Consider the following 18,011-nt stretch of genomic DNA (forward strand, 5'->3'; position numbering starts at 1 on the left):
CCTGCACAGTCTCCATTTCTTCTAGGAGCTGTGATTGGCTCTGTGCCTCACGGGGAGACTTTAAGGTGCATTAAGTGATTTTTTTTTTTTTTCAAGGTAAATATAATGAATGAAAAATGAGTCTGTGACAAGCAGCATAATATTTTGGAAGAACTCTCATTAAAAGCTCTAAGAAGGCAGTGGAAACATGGCCAAAAGCTATTTAGACTGCACACCACAGTTTCCTCTTTTCTGAGCCGTACAATTTATGCTAATCTTTCACAATTCACCAAACTGCTTCCAAAATAATTCTGACGTTTTTACACTGCCATGAAAATACAATTTACAGGACTAATACTGCTACTGCATTTTACTGGGCACCACTCAAACATACCAGAAGAGGTACATTTGAGACACTGGGGATCAGAAAGGCCCCAGAAGAAAAATTCTTGTGAATTTTGTTGTGCATGATCAGATATAACAGACAAACCTTCAGAGCAAATTCTTCCAAAGATACTGATAATTCACAACATGTAAACTTGTGACAAAGAGAGAGGAAAAGGGAGGAGAAGAGGCATTGATTCATGGAGAATCTGGTGAGTGCGATGACCTAAATTACTCCCACATGAGCCTGAAAGCCCACTCTCAAGTCACAATCACACACATCTCTATTTAAATACACACAGATTCCTCACACCGCCTCGCAGACTCACCGAAAACTCCCCAAACATACAAGGTGGTGCACACTCAGCTCACGCCTATACAATACATACAGAGTTGGCTGCTAACTCCACCCTCTCGCTCTTCATCAGAGCCTCTTTGTCAGCTGGCCTCCCCTCTCTCCTCACACACACTCTGAGACACACGGGTAAATTTGCTATGGTGTGTCAAACATTGCTGACATAATTTAGTGGTGAATGAGGCCTCTGTGCCTTAATGCCAGGACATTAATTAATGTATTGACTGTAGAGATTAATGTGAACAAATCAAGATACACAAACAGAGCGAACAAATAAAGCTTTGCTGCTGCTCTCTCCTCAGACACAAGAGCAAACACGACCAATTAAGTTATTTTAGTGAGCAAACATGTCAATCATTTGCTGGTTTTATGCAGACTGTTATGACGTGGCTTTGCAAATGTAATAATTTAGGTATTAGGGGTCCACACTTCGTTGGTGTTGCTTCAGTTCATTGAGATTTGTGGGGTATTTGTTCACGCACGTTATGCTGTGACGTGTTTAGGCCAGCCACCAATTCCACATGTTGATATGATCCTTGGACATTTACCCACAATGTACTTTGTGATGTTTGCATTGTCCCTGAGTAATTCAACAGCCGGTGACTCAGAAATGAAGGTAAAAAATTGAAAAATTGAACGCTACGAACTCAATCAGCTGATTCAGAAGAGGTCAGAGTGAGTCGTGGATTTTACACGGAGGACAAAAGGAAGAATGAGAGGAATGCATCCTGGAAGAGAAAGAGGCAATTAAGAAAAAATAATAAATGAATAAAACACTGCCAAGGGAATAAATGATGAATAAAAAATATGTTTTTAGTTATGAAAGGAATAAAAAAATTAATTTGAGGACAGAGAAAAAATAAAAACTTATTAGTGAAAAAGCAGCCTAGAGGAGGTGCAAGAGGATTGAAGGGTGGAGCAGGAGTCTAGCTGGTAGACTGGCTTTCCTGTCTGTCAGGCACAACTACACCAACGACTCCTCAGTGTTAAAATGATTCGCATCAATGTATCTGGCCTTGTAAACTCGAGCCTGAGTGTGTGCGAGCAGCAGAGAAAGTGAGAACAAGCTGCCACTGTCTCCTCCTGCCTCGCACCTTCCAGATTCCTCAGAGTGGTGGCTGTAGGAAAACAGAAAAACTCATCTCCTGAGCTTTGCCGTGTGATGTTTGGCGTGAGAGAGCAGCTGATGCTGACGAAAGGCCTGTTAACACCCCGAGCTGGGATTTAGCGTCAGAACAAACTGCCTGTGTCGTGGGGAATCACTCGCTTAGCATTTTTTTTTAAAAGTCTGAATTTCATTTATGCAGCAGGTCATTAAAGGGCAAACACACACAGATGAATGATGATGACATGTTTATATCTCAGGTGCAGATGTGTATGCACAAACATCACCTTGTTTTCTTCATGCATTCCCTGAGAAGACGCATACCATCACACTGCTACACATACATATGGTGCGACTGGAGGAGACCAGCTCTTTTGTATATTTCAAACCATACATCCAGTTTCTGCTGTTTATCAGGTGAGACACCTTCTCCCCTGTCACCTCCTCTAGCTCTTCTCGCTGGACACTGAGCCAGTTTAGAGATGTAATCCCTCCAGCGTGTCGTGGGTCCATCCTGGGATTTCCTCCCAACTAGAGTTGCCTGAAAAATCTCCCCAGGCATCCAGGAGGCACGCCCAAACCACCTCAACTGGCTGCTTTCAGTGAGGAGGAATAGTTGCCTAAAGCAACTACCAGTGAGAGCAGAGGACATGAATGACTGACTCTGGTGGGGGAATTAAAGCAATCAGACACCGGAATATCCACACGCCTCTGAATTTGTAGCACCAGCCAAATTCTCATTCGCTATTTTACAGTTTCCAGACTCACAGCTGCACGGGGAGATGAGACTAACATCACCGTCCAGCTTCGTATCATTTATTGGCTTTAAATGCCCTACACAGCTTTCTCATACAATCTGGTCCACGAAAAGTTAACATAAACTGGTTTAGCTTTTATTATGTTTAGTCAAGCAACATACTACATTTTCATTACAGTTCTGCAAGTAGGACGCCCTGCAGACTTTAATAAAACTGATTCCAAAATGGAGAATTTTCTTCTTGCACATACTCTCGTTCAGTGATCGTGTAGGACATCTCGTTAAGAAGTAAAAGACCTTTGACCGTTTAGTTTATGTACGAATTTCCTTTGATGTCTTTGTGAATTTTTGGATCTGGTTATGGCCCTAATACTGTAAAATCCAAACACATTATCTCAACATAGAGATCTTATTTATAAAGATATTATGTCCCTCGTAAAAAGCACTAATACAAAAAAAAAAAACAAAAAACAGAAGGAGGTACGGGACAGCTGGACTCCCACAGGAGATGTTGTGGGTCAAGTTCAGCATCTTCCAGCCTGAGCTGCAGGGACATCACTTCTTGTCATCATTCATCATTCACCAACTACAACTACAGCCTCTGTCAGGATTTTACAGCATGCCAGGGGCTCACTCAGAGGCCAGGCTGCTGTCAAACACTGTCAGGGTTTTTATGGTACAGTCTTCTATCCAGTCCAGCAGGAAACAGCGAGCAGAAAGAAGACAGAAGCTTTACAAATGCAGAGATATTTTTTAAAACTCTATTATGACGATGCATTCAGGCAACAGTGGGAAACCTAAAACAATATACAATGTTAAAAGTTATTTTATTGATGCTATTATTAACAATGTAGTTTTAATTCTTTATAACTGGAAGAGACATTTTTGATTTCTTGAGACATCACAACCCCAATTCCTTTTTTTTTTCTTCTTTTGCCTGTCCCGTTTGGCTCTTTTGCATCAGAATTATTGTCTAAAGGCGAAGAAAGATGCCCAACGGATTTACTTTACCACATGGACCATCCCAGCCTTGCCATAATGGTCTATTTGATTCACCTTTTATTGTTTATTTTATTTTCACTTGCTAAATACGGGACAGACTTGACTGGGGAAAAGAAAGAGGGAAAGAAAAACAGCAGAGAAGAGGAACGGGGATAAAGGGCAAAAAACAAAACAACAAAATAAGCAGACAAAAAATAAATATATCAATCACCTGGATCACCTGTTGAGAAAGAAAAAAGAGAAAACAAGCAGAAGAAAAAAAAAAGAGCAACATAATAAACAACATCACGATGATCTAAATATTAAACATTATTGTGCAGCACATAAGATCAACAGAACACAGTGTGCTTTGAGGTAGGAGCCAAAAAGGGTGTAGTTTGTGTGTGTGATCACCCGTGTGTACACCTGTGAGCATGGACGCGCTTGTTTTTAAAAGGTTCCTTCATGTAATGATCTGCTAGAGGGTGTGGGGGGGCCACAGCCCCGTCCTCCAGGACATGAAGCAGGTATGGAGGAGATCAAAACTCCAGACATCCAGAGGCCCCCAGAACACAAGAGACCAAGGAAGACCAACAGAGGGGCAGCTGCGCCACTGTCCCGGAAAGAGCTGAGGAGAGTCCCAGATGAGGGCTCACTCAGCAGCTGGGGAGCAGAAGCCAGGGGGGGGGGGGGGGGTTGCAGTGACGTGCTCGTGAGCCCCAGGCCGAGACGTTGAGGGCACCCCACCCCCGAAGGGGCCCAAGCGAGCCCCAGGCTCCAGGCCCCGACAAGCAGCCACCAGGAGTGAGCCGGTGTGCACCTGGACGCCCACCCCTGGACACAAAGAACCACCAACGCACCGATGTCTGAGGGCGTCTGCCACTGGAAGGGGGAGTGGTGGGGGGAGATAGGACTCCAAACCTTGGAGGGCCTGAGGTGTCCCCAGAGAGGTGGCGTCTGATACCCAACCTGACATATAGACACAGACATACAGACACACACAGATACAAACATCCATTCCCACCCTCATGCTCTCATATACACTTACTCCACACTCAACCAACGTGGAGACAGACACAAAGAGACGCTGTACACACGATCACACTCCCCAAGCGTACTCTAAGCCCCGGGTAGGTACCCTTGCCCCTGAAGGGGCAAACTGCACCCAGACCCAGGTGGTGTTACCCTTTTCCCTGGTGTGGAGAGAAGCAGACCGCCCCGACTCCGCAGCAGCAGGGAGGCCCCACATTCCAGACCCCAATCGGACGGCCAACTCCTCCTCCTAGCCCCCCCGCTCCAACAGGCTGCAGAGAACGGGGGTGTGTGAAGACTCCAAACCTCCCTCCGCCTGCTCATATGTAGTGTTGATGCATGTGTGTTCTAAGGTGCATTTAAACCCCAGGAGGGCATGGAGCTACCTGCCAGAGAGCAGCAGGTAAGCACATGGTCCCTCCTGCTAGCCCTCAATGTCTACGTGTATTTAAAATTGAGAGGTGGGCAACCACGCCAGGGGTGAGGTGTACACCCTGATGGTCTTTTGGATTCCGTGTAGCGTGCCCACCCCCAAGATCCTATATGTATGTGTAATGAGAGTGTGAGTAATGTGAATGTCTAAGTTGTGGGATAAAATTGAGGCACAAGAAGCCAGAAGGGGACAGAGGGGGGGATGCCTCCCCTGCACCCTGGTGACACACCTTTACCCCAAGGCCCTGCATGTGTGGGTGATTGTGGTGCAGCAGGAAGAGGGAGGCAGCTGGAGATGGGGAGGGAGGGAAGGAAGGGAGGGGCAAGTGACACCCCCATACTCCGCAACCCACCAGGGAAAGGGGGCCCAGGCCCATCCGGACCGGGGCCCAGTTCAGCAGCGCTGCCCGGCCCCAGAGCCCGGGACAGCCCACCCGACCCCACCACATAGAAAACTGCACCCACCCCGTCATTCACTCATCTTCCAGACTACACAAGACAATAGACGCCCAGGCTGAGATTTTCCTCCACCTCTCCTGTATCTCCCCCCTCCTGCAGAGAGAGTTCCTGAAGAGAGGAAAGCTTCTGCAAGATGTAACAGCCTCCCCCACCAGTTGAAGAGCCCCCCATGTGGCTCGATGCACTGGCAGCACCCTGTGCCAGGGCTGGGGCCCCATACACCCACCCGCCCACAACCCCGGCAACACACCAACCAGGACCCAAGCCCCCCAATTCCAAAAAAAGTTTGGACGCTTTGTAAAATGTAAATGTAATGATCTGCAAATCTCATAAACATGACTAAAAATAAAAAGCATATCAAATGTTTAAACTGAGACATTTTATAACTAATTAGGTTAATTATGACCCCATCAGTAAAATTAGTGGTTATAAAAAGAGCATCACAGAGAGGCAGGGTTTCTCAGACGTAAACATGGACAGAGATTGACCAGTCGACAAAAAACACATCTAAAAATTGAGGAACAATTTCAAAACATTGCTTCCCAATGTAAAACTATGAAGGCTTGAATGTTTATCATCTGCAGTGCACCTCTCCATCCACACATGCAGGGTAGCGCTCTGCCGTGCAAAGAAGCCGTACGTGCACATGATCCAGAAACACTGCTGGACCAAAGCTCATTTCAAATGGACTCAGGCAAAGTGGAAAACTGTTCAGAATAATCAAACAGGTTTTTGTTTTCTTTTGAAACATGTGTAGCTGAGATATAATGTACGAATTGTGAACATTCTCAAAACTGTATTGTACATAGGTTATACTTTTTTATTGTGTGAACTTTATTTTTTGTGGAACTGAGGTCCCGTGTGTCATTGTTGAAGTGGGACATTAATCAGTGTAACGCCACCTGCGGCCACATTGCGGGTGTGGGGTTTCCTAGCCAGAGCTGTACGGACTCCACACTGGTGAGGCACGCTTTCTGTAGCTCTTCTCCCTGTACTAAATTATCCATATAAATTCGGTGTATTTGTCTTTGTTAAGTATTGGCTCCTAGGGTTAAAAGCTCTCAAAGTGTTTTCAATCGCTTTGAGTGAGAAAAATGATATTTGGAACTGCGCTTTATCTGTTGTATCATCCGTTTGTGTGGAACTGACTTGTGTTAAACAGGGTGAGGAGAAGCCTGCTGCCGCTGTGTGACACTGATTTTGCTGCTGCACTCTGTTTTATAGGTATGTGTAAATGTGTAGTTTTTGTTTTATGTGTATAATGAGCTCATGTCCCGAGGCTGTGCTCTGAGCAGTATCTTCAGCCATGTTGGGAAGAGTTAAAAAGTTGTTTGAATATGTATTATGCAATTGACCTATTTTAATGGGAATTTGAATGTTATACGTTATTGTTAGTGATTCCATAATTGTCTCTGTTTTACCCCACTGTAATATTTGATTTTGAAGTGGCGGTTGTGAAAATTATTATTTTGATAAGTTGTATTTTCTTTTATATGATGCAAGCAGAGCTGTACGGACTCCACACTGGGTGAGGAGAAGCCTGCTGCCGCTGTGTGACACTGATTTTGCTGCTGCACTCTGTTTTATAGGAATAAACCCTGTTTCCAGCCAGTCCGTGTCTGTTGTCACAACGCAGTCGACCATTTCACATCTGCTACATAAAAGTGGTGCCGTGACCCGGATGCATCTGATCAGCCGCTGCCGATCGCTGAGGTTGAGCTGAACACTTCCGACACCTGTAATATAAGTAAAATTATTCTGTGGGTCAGCAAAAAATTTCCAGTGTTCTGTTAGTAGGCATTTCTCCCAGTTACACCTGTTAGAGTCTAACTGAGCCGTGTTTACTTGTGTTGTATTTTTCTGAGTGATAGGTATTTTTGTATTCCTTTTGTTTCTGATCCCCTTTGTAGTTATTGCTAACCTCCTGTAAGCAACATGGCTGGTAGGGGCCAAGACTCCTTTAACCTTTTCACGCCAGTCGCTGGGAGAGGTTGGAGACTGTCTGGGGCAGATGAAGTGAGAGACAGGTCTATAATGTCGCGTGATGAGCCAGCAGAGTCAGATGACATTATTCGAAATAAAGCTCATGAGCGCCAGTCCTCAACCCCTGCTTTGAGCGACGACAGCACACACAAAGAGCTACGTGAGCTCATTGGTGAATTGGGAACCCAGATAGGTGAATCAATCGCTAGCCGGCTACTATCCAGTCAAGTCCCACTTGGTCCAAACCAGACAGCTCCAGCCGAGTCCCCCAAAGTTAAGAGCCCTGACACCACTCTCGACCTCTCCAAAGTGAACTTAGTGGTCCGACAAGATATCAAAGACCCACCTATGTACAGAGGTGATGATGCGGATAAGTACTCTGTTCATGAGTGGATAGACATGATGGAAGTGTACTTAGAGAAGAGAGGGTTGTCTAGAGCCGTGCAGGTGGATGAAGTCTTAAACCACCTCCTCGGCAGAGCTAAAAACATTGTTAAGGTGGGTTTGAAAAGTAACTCATGTTCTGGTGTAGTGACCAACCCTGAGACCATCTATGCCATACTCAGGCGTTATTTTAGTGATAGTCCTGGCTCCTGTCAACCACTGGCTGACTTCTATGCCACCCAAGCAGTTGCAAAAGAGACCCCAGTAGACTATTGGGTGAGGCTTAATATCGCTGCTGAGGCAGCTGACAAGCATTTACAGCGTCAGGGAGGCAAAATGGAGAACATGGAGGCAGAGATAGCCATGATGTTTATCAGAAATTGTCCTGATCCCAGCCTCGCCTGTGTTTTCAAATGTAAGCCCATCAGTAAATGGACAGTAATGGAGGTTCAGGAAGCCATTGATGAACACCAAAGAGAGTGTCATGCAAAAAAGAAGAGCCTGGGCTCTGCCATACCCCATCCCCTCCTCGTGGCCACTGCGACAACCTGAGTCGCCTGAGTTTGAACTGAACCATGCCCAAGTAGGTACAGTAAAATGTTCCCAGGACAGCCCGGGTAAGGCTGCTGGAGCTGCCGCTTCAGACCCAAGTGCTCTAGACCGCGTGCTCAGTATGCTGGAGAGGGTGTTAGAGCGCTCCAACCAGCCTGTCCACCCCGTAATTAGACCACAGCCTCTAGCCTCAGCCAGGTTCCCTTCGTGCCAGGTTTGTGGCAATAGCTCACATTCCACGCGCACTCACTGCATGAGAGAGAGGAGATGTCTAGGTTGCCTGGAGGTTGGGCATCAGAGGAAAGACTGCCCCAGAGCAGCTGAGCCCATTACCCAGCAAAATAATCCCCAGGGAAACTAGGGTGCTTGCACTTGAGAGGGGACAGTGTGAGCGAAGAGTGTGAAACCCTCAATCCCAGTGATGACATACAGACTGTATACAAAGAAAGCCTGAAGTGTGCCCCACCTGGTACTGTTGTACTTTCCCAGAATATAGTAAGACTTGATGAGGCAGACAGCCTATTTTACACGAATGCATTGGTGAATGACAAAGTCTCTTTGCAGGCCCTTCTTGATACAGGTTCCATGGCGTGTACCTTGAGCGAAGAGGCGGAGCGAGAGTTAAAGAGCGCTGGGGTCGCATTGGAATTAAGCGACACTCGTACCGACATTGTGCTAGTGGGCTGTGGTGGAGTTCAGGTTAAACCCAAGAGTATATGCGAGTTGAAAATGGAAGTGTATGATTGTACGTTCAGAGTGCCTGCCCTAGTGGTCCCCGGTCAGAAAGATCAGTTGATTTTAGGGACAAATGTTATCAAACACCTCCTCAGACACTTCAGGCTGTCCCCCCATTTCTGGCAAGTCCTGAGCAAACCCGAATCAGCAGAAGCGCCTGAAATAGTGCAGTTTCTGAATATGCTGTCTGGCATTAACCGGTGGAGGGGTGACAAAATGCCAGATGTCATTGGCACTGTCAAACTAGCTCAGGCAGTGACTCTACTCCCCAAGCAAGAGCACCTTGTATGGGGCAGACTGCCAGCGTCATCACCCCTTTCCGAGGGCAGCGCCATTCTGGTTGAACCACCAAAATCGCAAACTCATAAAAAAGGTGTCATTGTCTGTAGAACTGGTTTCTATGAGTGGCGATAGGTGGGTCCCTGTTCGAATCCTGAACACATGTGATAAGCCTATCACATTGAGACGAAACGCTAAGGTAGCAGATGCTTCCGCTTGTGTAGCTGTTGAAGATCTCGAAGTGGCTTCTGACCAAAACCCAAGTGAGACCCTTAGGGTCCAGAGCCAGACAGTGTGTAGCGACGCACAGAGTAGCCCTCCCTCCTGCCCTAGCCTGCGTGACAGCTTGCAGAAGATGGGGTTGGAGGACCTAGACCTCGACTCTTGTGAAGTCTCAGACCACTGGAAGGCTCAGGTACTGCAACTGATCCACAGGTATGAGGATGTCTTTTCCAAGGGTAAGCTGGACTGTGGACTGGCAAAGGATTTTGTCCATCGCATCCATCTGTCTGACGACAGGCCGTTCAGACTTCCCTATCGGCGCGTCCCTCCAGGGCAGTACCACAAGTTGCGACAGGTGCTCACAGAGATGGAGGAGCGAGAGCTGATCCGCAAATCCAACAGTGAGTGGGCGTCCCCACTGGTACTGGTGTGGAAGAAGAATGGAGATCTCAGAATATGCGTGGACTACCGCTGGTTGAACGCACGCACAGTCAAGGATGCCCATCCCTTGCCCCACCAGTCAGACTGTCTGGCAGCCCTGGGAGGTAACGCAATTTTCAGTGCCATGGATCTCACCTCTGGCTTCTACAATATTGAGATGGCAGAGGAGGACAAAAAGCTAACGGCCTTCACAACACCAATGGGGCTCTACGAGTTTAACAGACTCCCCCAAGGCCTGTGCAACAGCCCGGCGAGCTTCATGCGTCTCATGATGGGCATATTTGGCGACCAGAATTTCCTAACCCTGCTGTGCTACCTGGACGACCTGCTTGTTTATGCACCCAATGAAGCAGAGGCTCTCAGGAGGTTGGAGATTGTGTTTAGCAGACTACGTGCCCATGGACTGAAGCTGGCCCCCAAAAAATGTCATCTGCTCCGAAGGAGTGTGAGATTTCTGGGCCATGTTGTGACTGAAGGCGGGGTTTCGACCGATCCTGACAAGGTTAAGGCGATCACCGCTATCTCAGAGGCTGATCTCATGATGGAGGACGGGGTTACGCCATCCCAGAAGAAGATAAAGTCGTTTCTGGGTATGGTAATGTATTACCAACACTTCATACAGGACTGTTCTAAGATTGCCAGACCCCTTTTTACCCTGACTGCCGCTCCTAAAGGAAAGAAAGTAAATACCCGAGGTGCTGCTTCTTTCCGGAGGCTCAGCCCAAGTGATTGGAAGAAGGAGCATGTTGACTCGTTTGAACGCTTGAAGGCTGCACTCCTTGACTCAGTTGTGCTTGCTCACCCTGATTTCAACAAACCATTTATCTTGTCGACAGACGCTTCACAGGACGGCTTGGGTGCTGTGCTGTCACAAGTCCAAGAGGGCGAGAGTAAAGCACGTCCCGTTGCATTTGCCAGCAAGGCCCTCGCCCGTGCACAGAGAAACTATCCCGCCCATCGCCTTGAGTTTCTGGCGCTAAAGTGGTCTGTCTGTGACAAATTCAGCCACTGGTTGAAGGGGCATAGCTTTACCGTCTGGACAGACAATAACCCCCTAACATATATTCTCACGAAGCCCAAGCTTGATGCATGTGAACAGAGGTGGGTGTCAAAGCTGTCCCCCTACGACTTCAGCATCAAGTACATTCCTGGCAGTAAAAATGTCGTTGCAGATGCACTGAGCAGGCAGCCATTCGTTCACAACCGTGTTAGTCAGAGACTCATGACTGAACCCTATGCAACCCTGTTAGAGGAGTCGCAACAGGTCAAAGAAATCTCGGTTCAGGATGCATTCAGGCTCAGTGCCAACCACCAAAGTGTTGAGTGTTTGGCCCCTGCAGAGAGCCTAGGGTGTTGTTCCCTGACTAATGATGAAGTTTCCGCAGTCTTCGCAGGCCACGCTGAGTGGGACCAAGGCTCAAAACAGAGAGCAATCTCCTGGTTGACTCAAGAGCTAGATCGGTTTCCCTCACTAGGCCAGAACACCTTGTCTGCCTTCTCGCTCCAGGAGCTACAGGAGGAGCAGAGAGCAGATGTGACACTGTCGCAAGTCATTCCGTTCGTCGTACGTGGTCGGCGTCCATCACGTAGAGAAAGAGCTCACCTGTCGCACAGAGCGCAAAAGACGATGAAACAGTGGGAAAAGTTGAAAGTGTTGGATGGTATCCTGTACAGAGTGAGCAAAGACCTGCTCACTGGCAAAAAGCGCCATCAGTACGTGACCCCATCCACATTAATCAGTCAAGTCCTGTCAGGTGTCCATGATGATGCTGGCCATCAGGGCCAAAGCAGAACTCTGTACCTAGCCAGGCAGAGATTTTTCTGGATCAACATGGAGCATGACATTCGCGAGCATGTCAAGTGCTGTAAACGTTGTGTTGTCAGCAAAACACTCGAGCCTGAGGGGAGGGCTCCTCTTGAAAGCATTAAAACTACCGGTCCTCTTGAGCTCGTCTGCATAGACTTCTGGTCCGCAGAGGATCACAGGGGCAAGAGTGTGGATGTTCTAGTAGTGACTGACCATTTCACCAAGATGGCCCATGCTTTCCAGTGCTCAGATCAGACAGCAAAACAAGTTGCGCGCCAGTTGTGGGACAGATATTTCTGTGTCTATGGCTTCCCTCAAAGGATCCATTCAGACCAGGGCGCCAATTTTGAGAGTGAGTTGATCCAAGAGCTGCTGCAAGTGGCCGGGGTGCAGAAGTCAAGAACGACACCTTACCACCCTATGGGTAACGGTCACACCGAAAGGTTTAACAGGACCTTGGGAAATATGATCAGAGCCCTACCTCCGAGGGAGAAGCACAAGTGGCCTCAGATGTTGCAGACATTGACCTTTGTCTACAACTGCACCGCTCATGAGTCCACTGGTTACGCACCGTTCTTCCTAATGTACGGGCGTATCCCCAGGTTACCAGTGGATGTCATGTTTCACAATGTTGCAAGGGACAATGATGTAACAGACTATGACAGTTATGTAAAAAGGATGAGAAATGACCTCAGAGAAGCACTCGCATTGGCCCAGACTAACACCGGAGCTAGTCAGCAGCGTCAAGCAGACCTGTACAACAAAAAGCAGAAAGGTGTTGACATTGAGGAAGGAGATCGTGTCCTTTTGGCAAACAAGGGCGAACGGGGTCGTAGGAAGTTAGCTGATAGGTGGGAGTCGACCATCTACACTGTGATCTCCAAGAACCCCACATGCCACACGTATCGCATCAGGAACGTCAAGAGTGGACAGGAGAAAGTTGTCCATAGGAACTTGCTTTTGCAGGCTAATTTCCTGCCCATAGAGTCCGAGGGCGAACCAGAGATGTCTTTTGCCAGTGAATCAGAACTCGGCCAGGAGCAGAGTCAATCTGATGGAGAATCCCCTGTCGCTGATCCTGAGGACGATTGTACTGAACGCACAGCCCGTTGGGTGGCTCAGATGACGGATGACTGTGTCCCGGCTCCTAGAGGACCCCAAGAGTGTGACAGTATTGGAGACAGTGTCTGTGCGCAGTTGGATGATGAGGAGCATCAGGACAGTGACAGTGCCAGTAGTGAAGTAGCTGCTTACCCTGAAGTAGATGATGACAACAACAGCAGGGCTTGCACTACCAAGTATCAGTTACCCTGAAAGTCAGCCAGTCAGCGAGGTTGGGAGCCTCGTGAAGCATGGTGGTGTACCCCCAAGTAATGCAGCAGGCCAGATCAGGACGAGAGTGGGTCGAATAGTGAAGCCTGTGAATAGGTTAATGAAGCAAAGAAACCTACAAACAGGCAATGTAGTGAGCAGCTTTGCCAAGAACTTGTTTCTGTGAGGGCTACTTGTTTTATATGTTGGGTGATTTTCATGTCAGATGTTAACACCTATTTTGAGATTGTCTTCAGCTCAGAGTACTATTCATCATATAGTAGCTGTTACCGTGTTGTTTGTTCAGGATAGTGTATAAGGCACTTTCTCTTGCGAGTAAACATTAGGGGGTCTGGCCAACTTTCTTCTGTTTACTCTCCCCATGAGTTGGGAAACATATTTGTTGCACGTATCACCGGGTAGTGAATTTCCAGATCATTGACAGTTACGAAATGTTATATGTGACGCTCAGTTGCTCACCCTTACCTAACGGGTTTTGAGAAGTTCAGGGGGGAGTATGTAGCTGAGATATAATGTACGAATTGTGAACATTCTCAAAACTGTATTGTACATAGGTTATACTTTTTTATTGTGTGAACTTTATTTTTTGTGGAACTGAGGTCCCGTGTGTCATTGTTGAAGTGGGACATTAATCAGTGTAACGCCACCTGCGGCCACATTGCGGGTGTGGGGTTTCCTAGCCAGAGCTGTACGGACTCCACACTGGTGAGGCACGCTTTCTGTAGCTCTTCTCCCTGTACTAAATTATCCATATAAATTCGGTGTATTTGTCTTTGTTAAGTATTGGCTCCTAGGGTTAAAAGCTCTCAAAGTGTTTTCAATCGCTTTGAGTGAGAAAAATGATATTTGGAACTGCGCTTTATCTGTTGTATCATCCGTTTGTGTGGAACTGACTTGTGTTAAACAGGGTGAGGAGAAGCCTGCTGCCGCTGTGTGACACTGATTTTGCTGCTGCACTCTGTTTTATAGGTATGTGTAAATGTGTAGTTTTTGTTTTATGTGTATAATGAGCTCATGTCCCGAGGCTGTGCTCTGAGCAGTATCTTCAGCCATGTTGGGAAGAGTTAAAAAGTTGTTTGAATATGTATTATGCAATTGACCTATTTTAATGGGAATTTGAATGTTATACGTTATTGTTAGTGATTCCATAATTGTCTCTGTTTTACCCCACTGTAATATTTGATTTTGAAGTGGCGGTTGTGAAAATTATTATTTTGATAAGTTGTATTTTCTTTTATATGATGCAAGCAGAGCTGTACGGACTCCACACTGGGTGAGGAGAAGCCTGCTGCCGCTGTGTGACACTGATTTTGCTGCTGCACTCTGTTTTATAGGAATAAACCCTGTTTCCAGCCAGTCCGTGTCTGTTGTCACAACGCAGTCGACCATTTCACATCTGCTACACATGGACACCGTGTCCTCTGGCCCAAAGAGAAGAGGGATCATGTGGCTCGTTATCAGTGCTCGGTTTAAAAGGCGTGCATGGAATTGGCAGTTTGCACATCTGGAAAGAGGCCATCAGTGCCAATCTGTTTTTTATTTCACTCCTGAAAACGAAGCCGTTTGTTGTTTTTAATCTCTCTCTGCACTTCTTCTCTATCTCCACTTTCAACCAGTTGAAATAGAAAAGTGCTTCTCACTGGAGATCTCCTGAGGTTCTCTCTCCAATACTGGTGTATTAAATGACTGGTGTGTGAGTCTATATAAGTAAAACTGAATTGTACTGAGCTGAAAAGGAATACCAGTAGTCAGAAACATTGAAATGGTATTTTCAGGTAAACTTCCAGCTGGCCTCTTGCATTATTTCTTTATTCCAAATAGTAGTTTTTAAGAACGTAACACTGTTGCTCTGTTTTTTACCCCCCCCCCCCATGTTAGCACTGAAGTATTTCTATTCAGAGTGCCTCTGGCAGTGTGCAGTGACTTTAGTCAGCGTGCCATATTTCATGTTCTATAATATTTATACACGCACTCACAGTGTATAGCTGATATTTGTCTAGCACACTGTAAAATATATGGCAGGATTACTGGGGCTGTCTTTCATTCTCTCTCTCTCACACACACACCTGTCTATCTCCCATGAGTAGCAGCTTAAATATTTGCCTGGCAGCGCAGCGCAGTGTGTGTGTGTGTGTGTGTGTGTGTGTGTGTTGTGGTCCTGCTGGCTGGTCCTACCCTCCTGCTCTCCAGGGAGCTCTCACAAACCCTGGACAACTACTAAATCAACCCGATTAATGAATGTCTTTGTGCTGAATATAAACATCGTGTGGGCCAGAATAAAGAGAATAATACAAACGCTCCTCTGAGGCCGTGTCACGACTGCTCGCTTTGACTAAAGTGATTATGAAGATGATAAAACCAGACAGTTTAGACCCACTGTGGCATTGCTGTTAGTGGCCAGTCCCTGAACAGTAATACTCAATTACACAGATAAAACACTTTTTAACATTTAGCAGCTGCAAGATTTTTTTTCTTACCCACACTAAAAGCGCTGTTGCCGCTGCAGCTCCGTTTGTGTTTTTTTAACTTGGTCCTCCTGGAAGATTTAAGCTTGGGTAGAATTTTGGTGTAAAGGGGTCGACTTTGGTTTACTTTTCTTTGAGAAAACTAACCTTTACACTTTAGAGGAATGATACTCTTTCACAAAAGCAGCTAATTTGTGAGTATACATGCAGATATTTTCTGTTAAAGTCCAACAAATCAAACTAAATCTTACGGTTGTTGGTATCTGCATGAAACATACAAATGTGAATAAAACTCAAGGCTAGTAGTTCAAAAGCAATAAAACTAAAGTCTTTAATACTATTGTTCCACCCAAGACCTGCAATTTTCCAAGAAGCTCGCCAACAACTTTTATGGAATATAGTCAATCCTCTTTCATATCAAATGTAATGGCCTATTAAATGCCTCATAAATGCACGTTTTTAAAAATGGCTTGTACCTATTACCTTGATAAACTTTTAACTTTAAAGGTTTTTAGGCCAGAGTCTGGGTTAGATACTGAGTAACTACCGGTACCTTACAAACATATCTGAAATAATGACTGTTTTTCCACCTGATGATGAATTAATTTCACAGACCTTTCACAAAAGGAACAAACATGAACAAGAATCATCCAAAAAAGAGAAAACATCCAGTGATGCACTTTTTTGAAGACAGACGTTTGAGGAGAATGATCAGAGCGATCTGAGCTGATAGGAAGCTCAGATCAACAGTAACTCAAAGTCACCCAGTCGTTACAATCAAGGTGTGCAGAAGAGCAGCTCTGAAGACTCAGTACATCGGACCTTAAAGCAGCAGACGTCACTCCTGCCAGCTAAGAACAGAAAACTCTCCAGAAGAACAGAAGACTGGAAAATGTCATCTGATCTGTTGGGTCTCAATTTCTACTGCAACATTCAGATGGTAGGGTCAACAATAAACAAAAGGAAAGCTGCTTCATATCAATAGTTCAGGCTGGTGGCAAAGGTGTAATGGTGTGGGGGATGTTTTCACGGCACACTTCAGGGTCCTTAGTGCTACCTGAGTGTTGCTGCTGACCATTTCCATCCATTTACGACCAGATAAAATCTTCTGACAGCTACTTAAGGATAACACACCATGCCATAAAACACAGGTTTCTTGAACATGACAACAAGCTCACTGTGCCATGTCAATATGGACCAAACCCAGTACTAGCCTGGTGTAGCTAATAAAGTGTGCATCATGGACATGATCTGCTGTCCTGCCCTCCTTCAAGGTTACTTTATTTATACCCGTAGGCAAATTTTCTTGATATATGATAGCATTTGGCAGCCCTTCACTAACACACACACCTATTTAAACCTGATAGACACATATTTGGTAAGTATAAAAGATAAAAGAAACTTTTTCTTTAATTTAAAAAGAAAAATTCACCCCGTAGAAGATGGGAACCATTATTCAGAATTGATAAAGCCATCTGTCGTACCCGTTTAGAGTACAGGGAGGCTAAACAGGGCTGTGACTCGCCTATCAGACGACTGGAGCATCTCACTATCCGATTCAGGTCTGACCGAACCATGCCACCAAGCAAAAAGATAAAGCAGACTGAATATAAGAACGATAAAAGAAAATTCAAATTGTTCAGTCAGTGTGAAAATGATCGAGTTTCCTGAGGCTGTAAAGGCGCGGCGACCTTTTTGCAGACCGATTTGCAATTCTCATGAAAATTGAGTATGTCATTGATTATGATTGAAAGATATTTATATGACTGCACTTGATCTGTTTTCTGTCCTTTGCATTCACCTGTGAAGAGCAGATAATTCTGTCTAATATAAGGTTACTTTGTGAGTCTTGTAAGGTGGAAGTGATCTGCTTAAATGTGCATCAATTATAAATTTATACATTTTCCTCTTTAGATCCTATTTAAAATCTGCGGGATCTGACTGTATCATAACATCACATGAAATCCTGCTGTGCGGCTAGTTTTGTTCACTTTTCATCTTTAACGTGTGTTGTTTATGTGATACAACTCACTTTGGTAGCTCTTAGACAGACATAACGTTACTGCAGTTTTGGTTAATTTTTCTCAAAAATACTCAAAATAAAAAATACTCTCAAAAAATACACCTTTAGATTTTGTTTCTGTTTACGGGAAACTGTTTTTGTCCAAATGTGTAAAAGTTTAACAAAGTTAAGTAAACTAACCCACTTATTCTAAACTAGGTTACAGTTACTAGTTTGAGGATCGAAGACAAGACAGACACGAATGTACAGGAAAGTCTAAGCAGAACAGAACAACACATTATTATAACTGTGGTCAGGTCCATTA

The 18,011-nt window shown here is 45.6% G+C and overlaps 1 protein-coding gene across 1 annotated transcript in view; it reads right to left on the bottom strand.

Annotated features, from left to right (window-relative positions):
• LOC146694637 (SPARC-related modular calcium-binding protein 1-like) overlaps positions 1-18,011 on the bottom strand; it is a 31,046-nt gene that overhangs the window by 12,529 nt on the left and 506 nt on the right. The gene's annotated exons all lie outside the window — the stretch shown is intronic.

The sequence above is a fragment of the Copadichromis virginalis genome, linkage group LG14 (genome assembly GCF_057382275.1).
Source record: "Copadichromis virginalis isolate Kocher_CV1m ecotype Utaka linkage group LG14, C_Virginalis_male_GT1.1, whole genome shotgun sequence".
Classification (NCBI taxonomy): domain Eukaryota; kingdom Metazoa; phylum Chordata; class Actinopteri; order Cichliformes; family Cichlidae; genus Copadichromis; species Copadichromis virginalis.